At 48.7% G+C, this 15,742-nt stretch overlaps 1 protein-coding gene across 3 annotated transcripts in view; it reads left to right on the top strand.

Annotated features, from left to right (window-relative positions):
- Positions 1 to 2,137: 2,137 nt before the first annotated feature.
- FARP1 (FERM, ARH/RhoGEF and pleckstrin domain protein 1) overlaps positions 2,138 to 15,742 on the top strand; it is a 267,734-nt gene continuing 254,129 nt past the window's right edge. The window contains exon 1 of one of the 3 annotated variants that reach the window (XM_080799514.1): positions 2,138 to 2,225. The gene's annotated coding sequence lies outside the window, so the exon portion shown is untranslated. Of the gene's footprint in view, positions 2,226 to 2,711; positions 2,896 to 15,742 lie in introns of those variants that run through there. The other 2 variants (XM_080799516.1, XM_080799515.1) reach the window with 2 other exon arrangements.

Here is a 15,742-nt window from a genome sequence, read left to right as displayed (position 1 = left end):
ACTGGGAACCCCTGGAAAATTGATCCCCAAGAAGCAGGACCAGCAATGCGGGGAAGGGGGCCTTATATGCTTTACCTGATACCTTTCTGACTACTTATTTAATTCTCCATGTACATACACTTACTATAATTTTTAAAAAGCAGTTAAAATTAACAAAGGGAGGGGCACCTGGGTGGCTCAGTGGGTTAAAGCCTCTGCCTTCGGCTCAGGTCATGATCTCAGGGTCCTGGGATCGAGCCCCCCATCGGGCTCTCTGCTCAGCGGGGAGCCTGCTTCCTCCCCCCCTCTCTGCCTGCCTCTCTGCCTACTTGTGATCTCTGTCCGTCAAATAAATAAATAAAATCTTTAAAAAAAATTAACAAAGGGAAAAGTTAAAACAGGGTAACCCCTTAACTCAGAACGATTTCTAAATAACATGGGATAAAAAGGGGATCTCATTAATTACACATTTTTATAGACTAAAAGCGAGGCACAATGGAAAAAAAATGACAAGTGAACACGTCAATTTTTCAGGAATTGATTGTCTGGGAAGCAGGTTTTGCAAACAAGGTATCCCTGGCTTTGCAGGCAAAGGAATTTAACAAGTGCTTTCAGTGAGATTAAGTAGGGAGCACAGAATGTTCTGGAGAGAGCAGGAAGCTGGGGGGAGGGGTGGGTTCTCTAGTCTCTCCCAGCTGGAACCCCCGGCCTGCCCTCTTCTCTCTCCTGTATTAACTCTCTCCCCAGGCCTGCAGACCCTCTGAGATGGCCTCCGGGAAAAGTCACCTTGCCTCAAACATGTTGGCAATATTGCGATAATGAAACAGCATCAGGGTCCCAACCTTACTAAACCAGAATCTGCATCTTAACAGGATCCCCAGGTGATTCTCGTATGCTTTCAAGATTGGAACAATTGTTCTCCAACCTGGCTTCCCATTGCAATCACCTCCAGGGCTTGAAGAAGACCGAGGCCTGGGTGCCGGCCCCATAGATTCTGATGTACTCGGCTGAGGTGAAGTCTGGCCAGTGAGTTTTGCTCTGCCTTTTTTTTTTTTTTTTTTTTTTTAATCTTTGGTGATTCTAGGACTCGGAACCATTATGCCCGTACAGCGGTTCCAGCGGTTCCAGCACACCTGCTAAAGGAGCACAAATTCTCAAGCCCCACCCCGGACCTACAGAATCCGAAACTCTGCGGATGGGGCCCGAGCAGCTAGTCCCGCCGGCCATTCTGATGCGGGCTGACCGTTCGAGAACCTGATAAGGTAGGTGTGGGTGACAGGCCAGTACCTCATACTAAAAATTTGCCTCTTTGCTCCTTTCTAGAAACTACTCGCACCTGCTGCCCGCAGGTAGCCCCTGTGCGTCTAAGCGCCCTGTTGTGTCCGCCCACACCGCCCCAAGGGGCCCCTTGCTCTGCTCCTGTCCCTTGAAACCCATCCACCTGGCGCGCAGTGACCAGGGTTCCGGAGCCAGCGGCCTCCAGAGGCGGGAAGCTCACGGCCTCGGGATCTAACACAGGGGTCCCCGGGGTTCTAAGCTGCTGCCACCCGCCCTTTCTCCTCCACCAGTGGGAAGTCTACAGCCTGGAGGGGAAGAGGCGACACCGAGGACTCGGGAAGGGGGGATGGAGACCGTAAAGCAGGAACTCCCAGTCGGAGGGTGGGGACGGTGACTGCGTTTCCCCCGCCGTAGGTCCCAGCCGCCTCGGTGCTCAATCTCGCTCCCTCCCCCGTTAAATTTCGCAAACCAGCTCCCAGCCCTTTCCCTGCCCCGCCGGGTTTTGCTCCTGGCGTGGCGGTGGGGCACCTAGGGGTGGGGACTGTCCTGGGAATCGCCAGGGAGCAGGACACCGGGTCGTGGCGGGGGGAGGTGGCAACCGCCCCTGCAGGATTAAGTCTCTCGCTGCCCAGGGTGGTGCCGGAAGCCGGTTCGTGCGGCTTGGGAGAGGAGGTGCTCGCGGATCTCTGCAAAACGCCGCTTGCCGCGCGACCACGTAAAGTCCTAGGTGGACACACGGGCACCCGCTTGCATGACCTCAGCCAGCGACTTGCGGAGTCCGCGCCGCCGCCCGCCTCCCCGCTGCTCCCGGTTTTAGCCGGTGCGCTCAGTCTCCCGCTCTCCTGAGATCGCTTTCACCCTCCGCAGCAGGATTGGCGAATCCCCGGTGGCGCAGCGCAGTCCCCAGCGCTTCCTGAGCTCGGTTCCTTGGCGCCGCGCTGAGACCCGGGTTCTGGCTTTAGGCCCAAGTAAGGCACAGACCCAGGGTGGGCTCGCAGGGTCCGGGAGGGCCGCTCCGGGCAGGCGCCCCCCCACCCCCCGCGCACCTGCCCCCAGGGCGGAGCGGGGCGGGGCGCGCTGGCGCGCAGGTTGCCGGCCCGGACGCTGGAGGGGGCTGTGGCTCTCTCGCTGTCCCCGCGGCTCGGGCGGCGCGGCGCCCCAGCTCCCCCCCGCCGAGGGGCCGGCCCAGGCCCGGGGAGGGGCGCGATCGCCTTCACTTCCCGCTCGCCGGCCTTGGAGGCGGCGGGTCCCGCGCGGGCGCAGGGGTGCGGGCGCTCGGCTGGGGCGCGGGGCGGGGACGCGGCCGCCGCCCGCTTTGCACCGCTCCTCCCAGCGCGAGTGGCTCTCGGCCCGGCGTCGAGGCGGCCATGGCGACCCTGAGCCCGCTCCCCACCCACCCTGCCTGCTCCGCCCTCCCCTCCGCCCCGCGCCACCTTTGATGGCTCGGACCTCGGCCGGCCACCCCCTGCCCCGCTTGCGCTCCCGCGCCGCCGCCGCCGCCGCCGCCCGCGGGTATTAATAGCCGAGCGCCCCCGCTGCACGCGCAGCCCGGAGCCGCCGCGCCCTCGGCAGTCGGGGGCTCGGAGCCGCTGAGCCCGGAGGCCGGGAGTGGGAGCCGGAGCCGCCGGCGCCGTGGAGGTAGGAGGCGCGGGGTGAACAATGACCGCAGCCGGGCGGGAGGGCGGCAACTTGTGCGAGTCGGGGCGCCCGGAGCCGACCCGCCGGGGGGGAGGGGCGCGGGTGGAGGTGGGTGCGTGCCCGCGGGGTCCTGCCCGGAGGAGGCGGGCGGCGGGTGGGATCGGGCTCCCGCCCGCCGGCCCCGGGCAGCCCGGGCAACAATAGCCGGAGCTCGGGGGGCCTCCGGGCTGCGGGCTACCGTTTGCACTCTTCTCCCTCGGGGCAGCGGGGCACCGCGCGCGGCCCCCTTCGCCTCCCCCACCCCGCGGCGCCCTTCCCCCCGCTTCCTCCCATCCCACCCGGCACAGTGACAGCGCCGGACGCCGCTTCCGGACCTCCGGCGGAATCTTGGCCCCAGAGGCGGATCGCCGGGCTGGGGAGGTGGCCACTGGCTTGGGTGCCACGGCCCTGCTGGGTGCCAGCCGCTCGCCCACACGCGGCGCGAGCACCCTGGTAGGTGACAAAGAGGAACACACCCTCTGCCTAAGTTAGATTTTTGTCTCTCTTTATCGCCTGTCTTTATGGAGAGCAAAGTTTTTTTTTTTTTTCTTTCAAGCAAGGGACACAGATTTTTGTGGTGAGCATTTCAAAACAACAACTTCTGATTGTGGTTTTACGATTTAAGTTCCGGAAACTTCAGCTGTGTGATCTGGCCGGACCCTTGAGTGAGTGAGTGTGTTGTGCGTGTGTGTGTGTGTGTGTGTGTGTGTGTTTTATTTGGGGGGGGGGCGTGAGTTCCCGTCATCACTCTGTCGTTTTCATTGGGCCGGGCAGCTTCTGGGATCGTTGCAGGACCCCAGACAGGAGGGAGGTGGGCTCACAAAGGAACGAGGACCCTGAGATCAGATCAGCTTCTGGAGAGCTGGAGAGCATGTGAGCGGTCTGAGCCTGTCCATGGGCCTTCTGGAGTACCATGGTGGCCTCTGGTTTCATTTTATTATTGCTGTTAACGCCTTTCTTGTCAGTTTCCCAGGTTCACTAGCTCTGCTAGCCCTCCCCGGTTCCCCGCTGCCCCCATGCCTTGACTTTTGTGGACCTCTGTCTCCCCACCCGGCAGTCCGGGCAGTCTTCGGAAAGCCAACCCCCTTAGGTTCTGTTTAATGTGTTTTGCACGTGGTGACTTGCCAAGCCCATTTCCGAAGCGCCTTCAGCATTGTCTTGATTTTCTTATTGAATCTAAAAGGGAGAGGAGGGAGACAGAGCCTTTTTGGTGCAGAGGTCTTTGAGGGAGTTGCCTTAAAAATTGCCCTCATTGTTCTGATGGGGTGGGCCCTCCTGCTATCTCCCGTCTTTGGCTTTCTTCCCTCATTGCACAGCCTGCCAGCTGGGGCTTTACCTTTAGCCTTTGCAAAGGGTTGGTCTTCTGGTATGACAGTTCCCGACGCCGCCTTTCCTATGTGGGCTCAACATCCACATGGCTCACTTTATATTCGGGTAGCATCGTTCTGCAGCAAGGCACCAATATTGGAGTTTCTCCAAGCGCAACAAAACGTTTGTGTTTTTAGAATGTCTGGCTAATAGATCTGCCTCTGGGTAAAATAAATGGGTACTGTTGGCCAGTGGCTGGCTCACTGGGCAGAGCGTTGGTGGACATACTGAGTTGATGCCTCCCTAGCCCAGGCCTTCCCAGAATCTCTTGTTTCTTGTATGTGGGCAGGAAACTTGAAATAGTTGAAGTTGACGTCGTGGTGCCGCATAGGGTCAGGGATTCTGCGGCGTGCCCCTTGTGAGCTGGTGTGTGGTCATTCATTTAGGGAGTCTGTCCCTATGGAAATCCTGGAGTTAGGTTTATAATGCCCCTTTTCACATGGACAGTATCTTCCTGGAATTTGTATGGTGATTGGAATCCTTGGGTCATAATAGAACACTAGTGCTACTGTAGTCGAATTTACCAAAGTGAGATTAAAAAAAAAATTCTATCCTAGACAGTTTTTTTTCTGGTGCATTGCATTTATTTTATAATTATTTTGAGCCTGAAAGGAACCTGGGTGGATGTTGGTGTTTTGTATTTGATTAAAGAAACTGTCCAAGGGAAGTTAAGAATTAACTAGTTTCGAAAGGGTTAGTTTTTTTTAAAAGTGGAATTCACCCTCTCCAACTCACTGAGCATAGTAGAGTTTAATTCATTTGGAAAATGATTCAAGTTTTAAAAGAGGGTGCTTTGCCATAACCATCACAAGCATTTTCCATCCTAGAAGAGGTTAGAGGCCAGTGAAGAAAAGGCAAGTGCCCAGGCTTTGCGTGCTGGACAGTCTGTAGGAAAGGTGACATTGTGGCTTTCCCAGAGGATGGGACAAGTTCTCTGGATGTGTAGGTCCGGGGCCAGTGATCTGGTAGCACAGAGAACCAGGCATGGGAAACCAGCCCTTTACAACTGGTCTTGCTTATCGCAGAGAACTGCCTCGTGTGTTCCAGACGTGTGCTTTCCCCAGTAATGAAAGATGCTCCAGAAAAGAGAGGGGCCCCCTAATCCCCAAATATAGTGGCTGGCTGGAGTCATTGCCACTAAGGGGTGGGTGCACGGGTATTTCAGGTGTTGGGTGCCATTGCCTGGGAGGGGAAGGGCCAGGCTTTTGGGGTTCCTGTGGCTGACCTTGTCCTGTTGTGGGGTGCCTTCGACTGAAAGGCAGGCTCTCGAAGCCTGGCCACTCAATGGAAAGCAGTAGGTCAACCTCTTTTTCTGGCTTTTTAATGGGTAGGGTTTCTGCTGCAGGGTCCGTCTCCAGGTTACCCCACTTGCACATGTCCAGAAAGATCAGAGCCTGACGGTTTCCATTCAAAGGACTCGAAATGCCGATTTCACCAGGCTTTTTATGCCAGATGCTGCCTTTGTTTTTAATCAAGAAGCCCCCCGAAAGGTGTTTATTTTTAAGTGGAGAAACTGGCTTTTTTAGGCTGCCCTTGCCCTAGTTTAAGGCAGTTAAAAAAAAAATGTGTTGCCGAGTGGGTACTCTAAGCAGAAGTGGCCACTTGATAGATAGGAAATATGGTGCTCTCGGCTTTTGATATTTGTGAAATAAGCCGGGGAGCATCCAGTACAATGTGACTGAAACAGGGTGGCTGAGGACCTGGCTCACGGTGGCAGTTTTCTTATTTTTAATGGGGGATGGAACGACTAGACACACGGTAAGATTGGCAAATAAATGAGGTGGGAATTCATCGTTTGCACTGAATTAATTTCATGCGTTGAAATTGTCATATTTGTGCATACATTTTCAAACAAAGGAGCCACGGGCCAAACTGGATTGCTTTTAACTCTATTATGACAGTATTTCTTAGCACAAGAGTAACGTTGTGCCGCACACAGACTTTGGCTTCCCGTCAAGGTACCTTGTAAAAAGAAAACTTACAAATCCAGGATCACGGTGAGTTTCATTTTTTTGTTTTCATCCTGTTAACTCAGGATCTAGTATATGCCTGGCCCGTGGCACTCCCTTGGGAAATACTTCCAGTGATTAAGTAAATCTCGTTTTCGACGTCCTTCCCAGTTAGTGTTTAAAGTCTTTTAAGGTTGCTGTTCTGGGAATTTGAAAATTTGACATTTGATTTTGTTTCTGTTGTGCTCTAATTTAACAATTTAAATTAACCTTTAGGGGTTCCCGGGTGGCTCAGTGGGTTAAGCGTCTGCGTTCGGCTTAGGTCATGATCCCAGAGTCCTGGGATCAAGCCCCACGTTGGGCTCCCTGTTTGGTGGGGAGTCTGCTTCTCCCTCTTTCTCTGCCCTTCCCCTGTGCTCGTGCTCTCTCTCACTCACTCTCAAATAAGTAAAATCTTTTAAAAAACTTAACCTTTAACACTGGGTGACACTGTAAAAAGATACAGTGTCATTAAAAAGCAAAAACTTAAACCTAAAAACATGAGGAAGAAAGCAGAACTTGTCTGAGAAGCCAACTTCTGGGAGAATTTTCCTTCTTTCTGGCATATATTTTCTAGGAGTTTTATTAGTGAGCATCCGTTGTTGGTAACCTCCGTGTTTGTATGCCTTTAAATATTCTTGTTCTGGAATGATAGATGCCCGGGGTGTGCAATTCTGGATTGCTTTTGTATTAATCAACTGTCTCCTGGTTCTATTGTTGTTGCCACAATGTCAGCTGTCAGGCTGATTATTTTTTGTGAGTAGTCTGTCTTTTCTCTCTGGCTTTTTTTTTTTTTTTTTTTTAAATAAGTAGTTTCCATGCCCAGCGTGGAGCCCAATGTGGGGCTTGAACTCAGGTCCCTGAGATCAAGACCTGAGCTGAGGTCAGGATTCAGATGCTTAACCGACTGAGCCACCTAGGCACCCCTCCCTGTGGCTTCTTTTAGGGTTCTTTGGAGTTCTGCGGTTTCACTCTGTGGAGGTAAGATTTCTTTTCTTCTTGACTTTGATTCTCCCATCCTCTCCTCCTCTTGCTCCTCCCCTCTCCCCCCTACTCTCCCCTCTCTACTCCTCCCTCCCATCCTCTTTCTCTCACCCAGCAACATTTCAGGGTCTGGGCATGGCACCATGTGTCTACTCCTTCCCCTTTGGCCACTCTGGTCCTTTGGTTTGGTCTGTCGTGCACGAAGCTGTGTGAATAGTTGTGAACAAGTCTTTGTGTGGAGATCTGTTTTTAATTTTGTCGCTGGGTCCTAAAATAAGTACATGCTTAACTTTGTCAGAAGCTACAGTCCCAAGTGTACTGTTTTACATTCCCCAGTGACATCTGAGCATTCCAGTGACTGTAATCCCCAGTAACACTGGAAATTGTCAGTCTTTGTCCTTTTACCGTTCTGGTGGATATGTCCTGGGGACTTACTGTGGTTTAATTGTCTATTTCCCTGATGGCTAATGGTCGCTTTTCATGTGCTTATGGACCATTTGTGTATTAAATCTTTTGTGTTTTCCATTATTTTTTGTCTGATCATTTTACATGGCTTTTGAGTATAAACTGCACATCTTCAATGTCATCTTATTTTATAGTCCTGGAGAGCCTTTATGCTGGATGCAAGTTCTTTGTTAGATCTGTGTTCTGTGAATATTCTCATCAGTCTGTCTTCTGACCTTTTTATTTTTTGATGGTATTTTTTGAAAAGCAAAAGTCATTAGGAAAACGTACATGATCTAATTATTGAATGTATTAAAGGTCAGGGAATTTATTCAACTTTGGAAAAATAACACGTTTTTATGTGTGACGCTTAGGCTGGTCTTGCTCGTTTCGTGAGGTGGCCTCCATTTACTTGAAGCAGTTTTGTTCTTAACTAAAACCGAGTTGAAGAGACTTAAACTTGAAAGAGAAAATACCGGCTCATTTCGAAAATCTGAGGGAACAAGTGTTTAAGATTATGATCAAATAAATAGATTTCTGAAATTGAGAGTTGTTGTATTTGTTTTTTAGCGCACAGAAGGATTATGGGAGAGAAACGTTTTTGAAATCCATCCAAAAATGGAACCTTGAGTAAAAGCAAGATGTAACGTTTTACCTTCTATTTCTTTTTATTTTTGTATTTATTTCTTAAGTTTTATATATTTGAGAGAGAGCACGAGTGCTCGCGTGCAAATAGGCGCACATTCACGTGCTGGGGAGGGACAGAGGGAAGGAAGAAGGAGAGAGAATCTTCAGTACGCTTACTGCTGAGAGCGGAGCCCACGTGGGACTCTGTCCCACCACCCTGAGATCATGACCTGAGCCAAAACCAAGAGTGGGACACCCACCAACTAAGCCACTTGGCCGCCCCACGATGCAACATTTTAAAAAGAGACCAGAGTGGCATATGTAGGTAGTTATGAAAGGGTTTTAGTTCCTCTCTTTTGTCAGGAATTATATCTTGTTTTCTCCTCATTTTCTGAACCAGATAACAAGCCTTGTTCGGTCAGAAAGTATATTTTCCCAACTTTTGTTTCTCCTGCCCAGAGAAGGTAAATAAATATTGGTTGATCTGAATTAAAATGGATGTATTGAACACCCCGTGACATGTGAGAATATGGGAGGTAGAGGTTGGTAGCAGAGGTGACAAGAGTTGGGAGCATAAGCACTGGGACCACACAGATCTGCCCATCCATGGTTGTGATGTTGGGCAAGTTATTGGTGCTCTTTCCCAAAAATCTGAAGGGCACCTTTAAGAGTACATTTATTTTGACATTGTAGAATGTCTGGCTAGTAATTTGAGCCATCACACATTCAGTTGCGTCAAGGAATAGGAAGGGGCTCCCAGTTTGGTGTCTCAGCTCACGGTATCATTAAGGACCCAGGTTGTTTCTGTCTTTTCACCCTGCCATCCCCAGCATGTTGCTTTTCGTACTTGGGCTTATTGCCTACTGGGTAATTAGGCTGCCGCTGCCTAATTAGCTATTATGACTAATGGTGGTTGCAGCTTCGTGCTCTCACACATCTGGTATTGTCAGGTCTGTAATGACACCGGCTTCTTTGGGCTCCTTTCATCATCAAGCCAGATCCTTCCCAGAAGTCTCCAACATCTATGAGGTCTGTGAAGGGGGTTCTAGGGAATGATTCTGTGCTCTTAAAAAGAGACCCAAGGACTAGACTGAATGTGATGCCCGGAGCCACAGCAGCCATGTTGTGATCAGCCATTGGAAGAAGGCAAAAGGATGATGGAGCTGGCAGATGACTTGTGGGTGTCACTGAGTCTGTGACCTTCCTGCACCTGGAGCTTAGTATTCTAAAGAAGAGTAAATTTTGTATATTAAATAATACAAACCTGGACTTTGTGTGCTAAATTATAATTTTACTTACTTTCTATTTCTGTTACTGCCCCCCAAAGCATCTTGGATGATGAATTAATTGGAAGACTTTATCCTTCTTCTGCCATTTACCATTGTCTCTGAGAAAACATGTTTCTCCCTGTTAATTATGTGGAAAGTGATTTCGTGGTCCTATCAGATCTCTGTGAGAGGTGAACTGTTTTTAAGGGCTTAGGTATTTGATATTGAGTGTAAATGTTGTAACTAAATCAACGTGAATTTTACCTTCTCATGGTGGTCTTTTAGGAGATGTCCTAATTCAGTTCTCTTTGGAATTGATCATTTGGCAGTTTGGATTACAGGAAATAACTTGAGCATGATATTTTGTTTCTTTAAGAAAAAATCATGGCGGTACCTGCCATTTTTGTCTTCCTAGAATGACATTTACCTGCACATTTAATATTGCTTAGGAGATTTTTGAGGACATTATTATTAACATCATCCTTCATAATCCTATTAGAATTTGTGATTCTCTGGCATCAAATCTTATTGGGAGCCAGTGTTATTAGCGGAGTGAGCTGCTTAAAAGTGTCAGATTTGGGTAAGCCAGAGGTTTACCAAATTAAGAAATTAGACACAAATATTTGTGAGGAAAAGTTAAATGATTCCATAATAAACTTAATATTAAGCAAATACATTGAATGTCAAATAGCCAGGTGAATGAAATGCAGATTATGGAGTATTAATATTTTTGTCTATTTTCATTTAATTGATATAACTTTTAAAAAGAAATCTGATCATCTCCTCCCCCCCCACCCCCCTTTACCATGGTGGTGGCCAACTGGCTAGAATAATTTGCAATGCACTTTTATTCTTACTCTAGTTTACAAGCCAACAGGTGTTTATGAACATCTGTTGAATGTACTAGTTACCGTTGGTGCCACAAAAATAAGGCTCAGTCCTTGCTCTCAGAGTATGGGATCCAGGGTGGATGGGAGAAGCATCTAGGTAATTATAATAAAAGGTGAAATATGACTGTAACTTTGCAAAAGCGATAGTAGTGGTGGACATGTTTAGGATAGTAAGACAGTGGATTCTGTTGGGAAGAAGCGGCATTTGAGCTGAGCTATAATTAAAGAAGTATGTTTTTATTTATTTTAAGGCTCACTTTGTAGTGTGTTACTTTTTTAAAAGATCTGTTTATTTTAGAGAGAGAAAGCATGCATGCAAATGGGGGGAGGGGCAGAGGGAGAAAGAGTCTCAAGCAGACTTCCCGCTGAGTGTAGAGCCTGATGTGGGGTTGTAGAGCCTGATCTCCCACGTGATCATGACAGAGCTGAAGTCAAGAGTCAGAGGCTTACCTGACTGAGCCACTGAGGCGCCCTTTGTAGTGTGTCACTCTAACAGGATTAGGAAAGTATTCATATATAAGACCGAAAGTCAAAATCCCTTGTAATCCTGCCATTCAGAGATTATGAAAATTAAAAATTGGTTTATTTCCATTTGACTTTTGGCCATATTTGGTATATTTGAAGTATGTTTTTGAAACCTTTTAAAAATTAATTTAAATGTATTTATTTGTCAGTGTGCAGAAGCACGAGCAGGGGAGCAGCAGGCAGAGAGAGAAGCAGGCTCCCCACTGAGCCGGGAGGACTCCAACCCAGGACTGTGGGATCACGACCCTAGCTGAAGGCAGACACTTAACTGACTGAGCCACCTAGGCGTCCCTGTTTGAAGTATTTTAACATCTATGCCAACATCTGTTTTTCAGAAATTGAGAGAATGATGCATGCACATTCAGAAGCCACTTTTTTCCCCTTTTACATTGTCTGAGGGTTCTCTGTATTGAGTTTTCTTACTTTCTGTGGTTCTACGTGCTGTATCTAACATGGTCCTTTCTGGGTCACGTTTTTGCTTGTGGTATTTTGCGGCAGTGACCCTGTGTGCATAAATCTATGGTAGAAGGGTCCCCAGGTCTCTTTTGTTGCAAGGGACAGGCGTCCGGCTTGAGCCAGGGGAATGCCGAATAGGGTTGTGTGTTTGTTTTCAGGACCAACGTCAGGAAGGGTGGAGGTGGATGGGTATCAGCATAGAGACCCAGATCCGGAGTCAACTCCGGGGACTTTCTTCCCTCCTCGTGTCTTGACTCTGGTGTTCGCCGGGCATCGCTTTCACTTTCTGGGTTACCCTGTCCCCTGGCATCTTGAGCAGGATGGTTTGGTGGTGGTGGTGGAGGAGGTGCAGGGCGGGGGAGGACGGGAAGTATAGCATCCATGGCTCTGCTTTCAAATCCAAGAGTCCTCTGATCATTCTGGCAACTCATCACACCTTTGAGCGTGTTCAGTTCCCGTGGGAGGAGTGCTCAGCGTGCTCCCCACTATGATGAAGTATGGGATCACCTAGTGGAATGTGAACCTCCACCCTCACCTCCCAGAGGAGGACTCTTGTGTAGGCTATGTGAGGGACCACTTTTATTTGGGGGGGGGGGGAGTTGTGTGTCTGCGGCAGAGGGACAGGGAGACATGAGATGGGGTCCAGACAGTATGAGCCTTTCCAGGTGGCTAGGATTCATAGGCAAAATTAGGGAGGGGAAAAAAAAAAAAAAAAAAACCCTTTCTGGGGGAGGGGCCAGCAGGAAAGGGGACAGCAGAAATACAAAACAAGACCTCTGCCCTACTTCCAATCCCAGGGCTGTGCAAAACTCCGCCAAGTTCACCGTCACCCAAATGTTGATGTCTGTGCTCCAAGAGCAGCGTCTCTAACCTAATGATTCCTTACGAGGGGTATTGTAAGTAGTTTGTCATTTGTTATGTATTATCCCCTCGAGGATGCTCCTGGTACTCAAATGCACCTTCCGGAGTGGGGAAGAAGGGCTGGGGCTCGTTCAGGGCATGTGTAGGGCGTAACTGGCCTGCCCCCGAGGTTGAGAAAGGCCCCGAGTAGAGCCAGGAGCCCTCCAGTAGGCTGGGATGGGAGGTGTGCGTGCTGCTTTATTTTCTTCTAACTTGGGAGAATTTTTCTTGTTGGTTGAAAGCCCTTCGCCAGCAAAGGTGCTGCTAGTTCTTTGCAGCCCTAATCAGCCCCCAGCAGAACATTTGTAACACATCCGAGTCTTGCCTATTTTTCAAAGTCCCAATTAAAGCAGTGCCTATTTCTGAATTCCATTGTCACACCTTTTGGAAGAGCGGATTCAAAAGTGTGTAGAACGCTCGCAGGGGGTCGGGGTGGGGGGAGATGTGTGGCAGGGGTGCCTGTGGGCACAACTGGGTCATACGGATGTATAAGGAGTTGTCCCCTAGTGTGCTGATCTCACCCTTTTCACCAGTTAGTTCCTGGAGGTCAGGGGCTAGCGTCCAACTCCCCTTTTTTTATTCCAGGTCCTTAAAAAAGAGCCTGTCTTTGATAGATGAGAGGAAGTCTTACCATAGGATCATAGGCGTCTGGGAAATCACAACTCTTTAAATTCTTAATGTCTTCACAAGCTACAAAGAATAAAACCAATCTTACTTTTAACAGAGATTTGTTGAACACCTTTCGTATGGAAGGTACTGTTCTTGACATTGACACCAGTGAGCAAAACAGACCCAAAAACATCCTTGTCTTCAAGGGGACTATATATATGTTTTTTACCCAAATGGAGACATTTTTGATACTGAAAGGAGGTGTGGACTGCTTGGGGTAGCAAGGCACAAGGGGTCTGTATGGATGGTCAGCTTATGCTTGAGAGCACCTCACAATGGGGGCTCATTTTCCCTGAGGCCATCAGATGCCTGTGGGACAGTCTGGGGACAGATCCAGCTAACCTGTGGCTTAAGGGATGAGCTCCACCATAAACCCACCCAGCGAACATGTACTGAGAGCCTGTGCAGTTTTATCTGTGTTCTTCTAAAAGGTCTTTTGCTCTCAGGCAAGAATGTTTATAGGGACGTAAAGCAGGGGCCAGGGGATTTGTCCTCAGCTGTAGAGGAAAAGAATGAATAGTAATCGTTTGAACGAAGGTAGACTCCTAAGGTACAAATCACGGATTCTGAATAACTTGGCTTGTACGAGTCCTTGCGATCAGCATTTTTTAAAGATTTGGGAATCAAGAGGGACCCGGGCCCTGAGGGTGACTTAAGAGAAGATGTATTTCTTCTTAAGGGGAAAAGGAATCTGAAATTGCTTCAAAAGGACAGTACATATGCATCTGTATTTTTTAAAAAAAATCGAGATTGAGTAAAAGTGACTTTTTTCCCTGCTGTGTGGTTCTGTGAATTTTTTAATATGTGCTGATGTGTGCAAACAATACCACGCTCAGGATGTGGAACCCTGTCAGACAGCTCAAAAAATTCCCACGTGTCTCCCTTTCGTAGTCACTGTCCTGCTTCTCCAGCCTCTGTTGACACTGGTCTTTGCTCTGTCACTGTTGTTGGGTCTTTTCCAGAACAATGTATGAATGGAGTCATAGAGCATGTTACCTTTTGAGACTTTTCACTCAACCCAATGTCTCTGAGGGTCTTCTGAGCTTTGGGGAGCATCCGTGAGTCCCCTCTGTTGCTGAGTCGTAGTCCGCTGCATGGGCGTACCAGAGTTCGTGAGGCCATTCACTTGAGAAGGACATTCGGGTTGTCCCCAGTTGGGAGCAGTTATGAATACAGTAGCTGTAAATGTACAACTGTTATCAATTTTCACGGATTTTTAAAAAAGATTTTTAAAGATTTATTTATTTAGAGAGTGAGAGCAAGTGCGAGCAGGAGGAGGGGTAGAGGGAAAGAGAAAGGAGAACCTGAAGCAGACTCTGTGTTGAGTGTGGAACCCGATGCAGGGCTCGAGCCCACGACCCTGAGATCATGATCTGAGTTGAAACCAAGAAGTTGGACACTCAACAGACTGAGCCACGCAGGGGCCCATCACACGTAGGTTTTGATGTGCACATAGTTTTGAATTCTCATGGGCAAATACCCTGAAGCGGAATCCTCATCAGAACTTGACATTGTGAATGTTTTTTTATCTTAGCCATTGTAATAGGTGTGTAGTGGTAGCTCAGCATAGTTATGTTTATTGGGGAAAAAAATGCTGAAAACACACTTTAAAAAGACATGACTAGGGGTACCTGGGTGGCTTAGTGGGTTAAAGCCTCTGTCTTCGGCTCGGGTCGTGATCCCAGGGTCCTGGGATCGAGCCCCACATTGGGCTCTCTGCTCGGTGGGGAGCCTGCTTCCTCCTCTCTCTCTTCCTGCCTCTCTGCCTACTTGTGATTTCTGTCTGTCAAATAAATAAATAGAATCTTAAAAAAAAAAAAAAAAAGTCATGACTAACCAGTTTCCTGGACTACACCACACAGACTTAAGGAACTCTGTCAGCTACCTGTTTTGTGAAGGGGTAGACCCAAAAGAACCATTGTGTTTATAAAATCAAGTCCCAGAGTGTGATAGTACTGGCAAGTCCATGTAAGGTGTCAGTCCCAGGGGTCCTCATCTCAGAGAACTGATAGGGTTATAGCTTTGATTTCAGTAACTATTTTGTTCATTCTCTATATGAATATACATAATAGTAATTAAAAAACAAAATTACGGAAGCTACTGAAAGGCAGTGGTAGATATGGAGAAAAGAATATAGCTGGAGAGCATGTATTAATTATCTGTTGCTGCATGACAAATTGTTCCCAAATTAAGTGACTTAAACCAACAGTAAATATTAATTGTTTTGCAGAGTTTCTGCAGGTCAGGACCTCGGGAATGGCTGAGTTTCTGTCTGCATTTTTGTGGTAAAGATGTCAGCTGGCGCTTCATGATGGGCTCTCCTTGGGCAGGATGCTTGAGTGTCCTCACAAGATGGCGGCTGGCTTCTCTCAGAGTGAGTGACCTAGGAGGAGGCCAAGGGAGACGCTGCCATGACTTTTATGAGCTAGGTTTGGAAGTCTTACACTGTCACTTCCATGGTAGTTTTGGTCACCCAGGCAAGAGCTTTCTACTCAGCTGTGAGTTGGAGGGAGGGGACCACACAAAGATTTGGACGCTCAGAGTCTGGCACGGGGCGCTAAACCCCTTGACCCTGAGATCATGACCTGAGTCGGGAACAAGAGTCGCACGCTCCACGAACTGAGTGAGCCGGGCACCCCGTTTCCTATGGATGTTTAAATTTTTTTTTCCTTTCCTTTTTTTCCAGTCA

This window comes from Martes martes (genome assembly GCF_963455335.1).
Source record: "Martes martes genome assembly, chromosome: 3".
Classification (NCBI taxonomy): domain Eukaryota; kingdom Metazoa; phylum Chordata; class Mammalia; order Carnivora; family Mustelidae; genus Martes; species Martes martes.
This window is presented reverse-complemented; position numbering and strand designations above follow the sequence as displayed.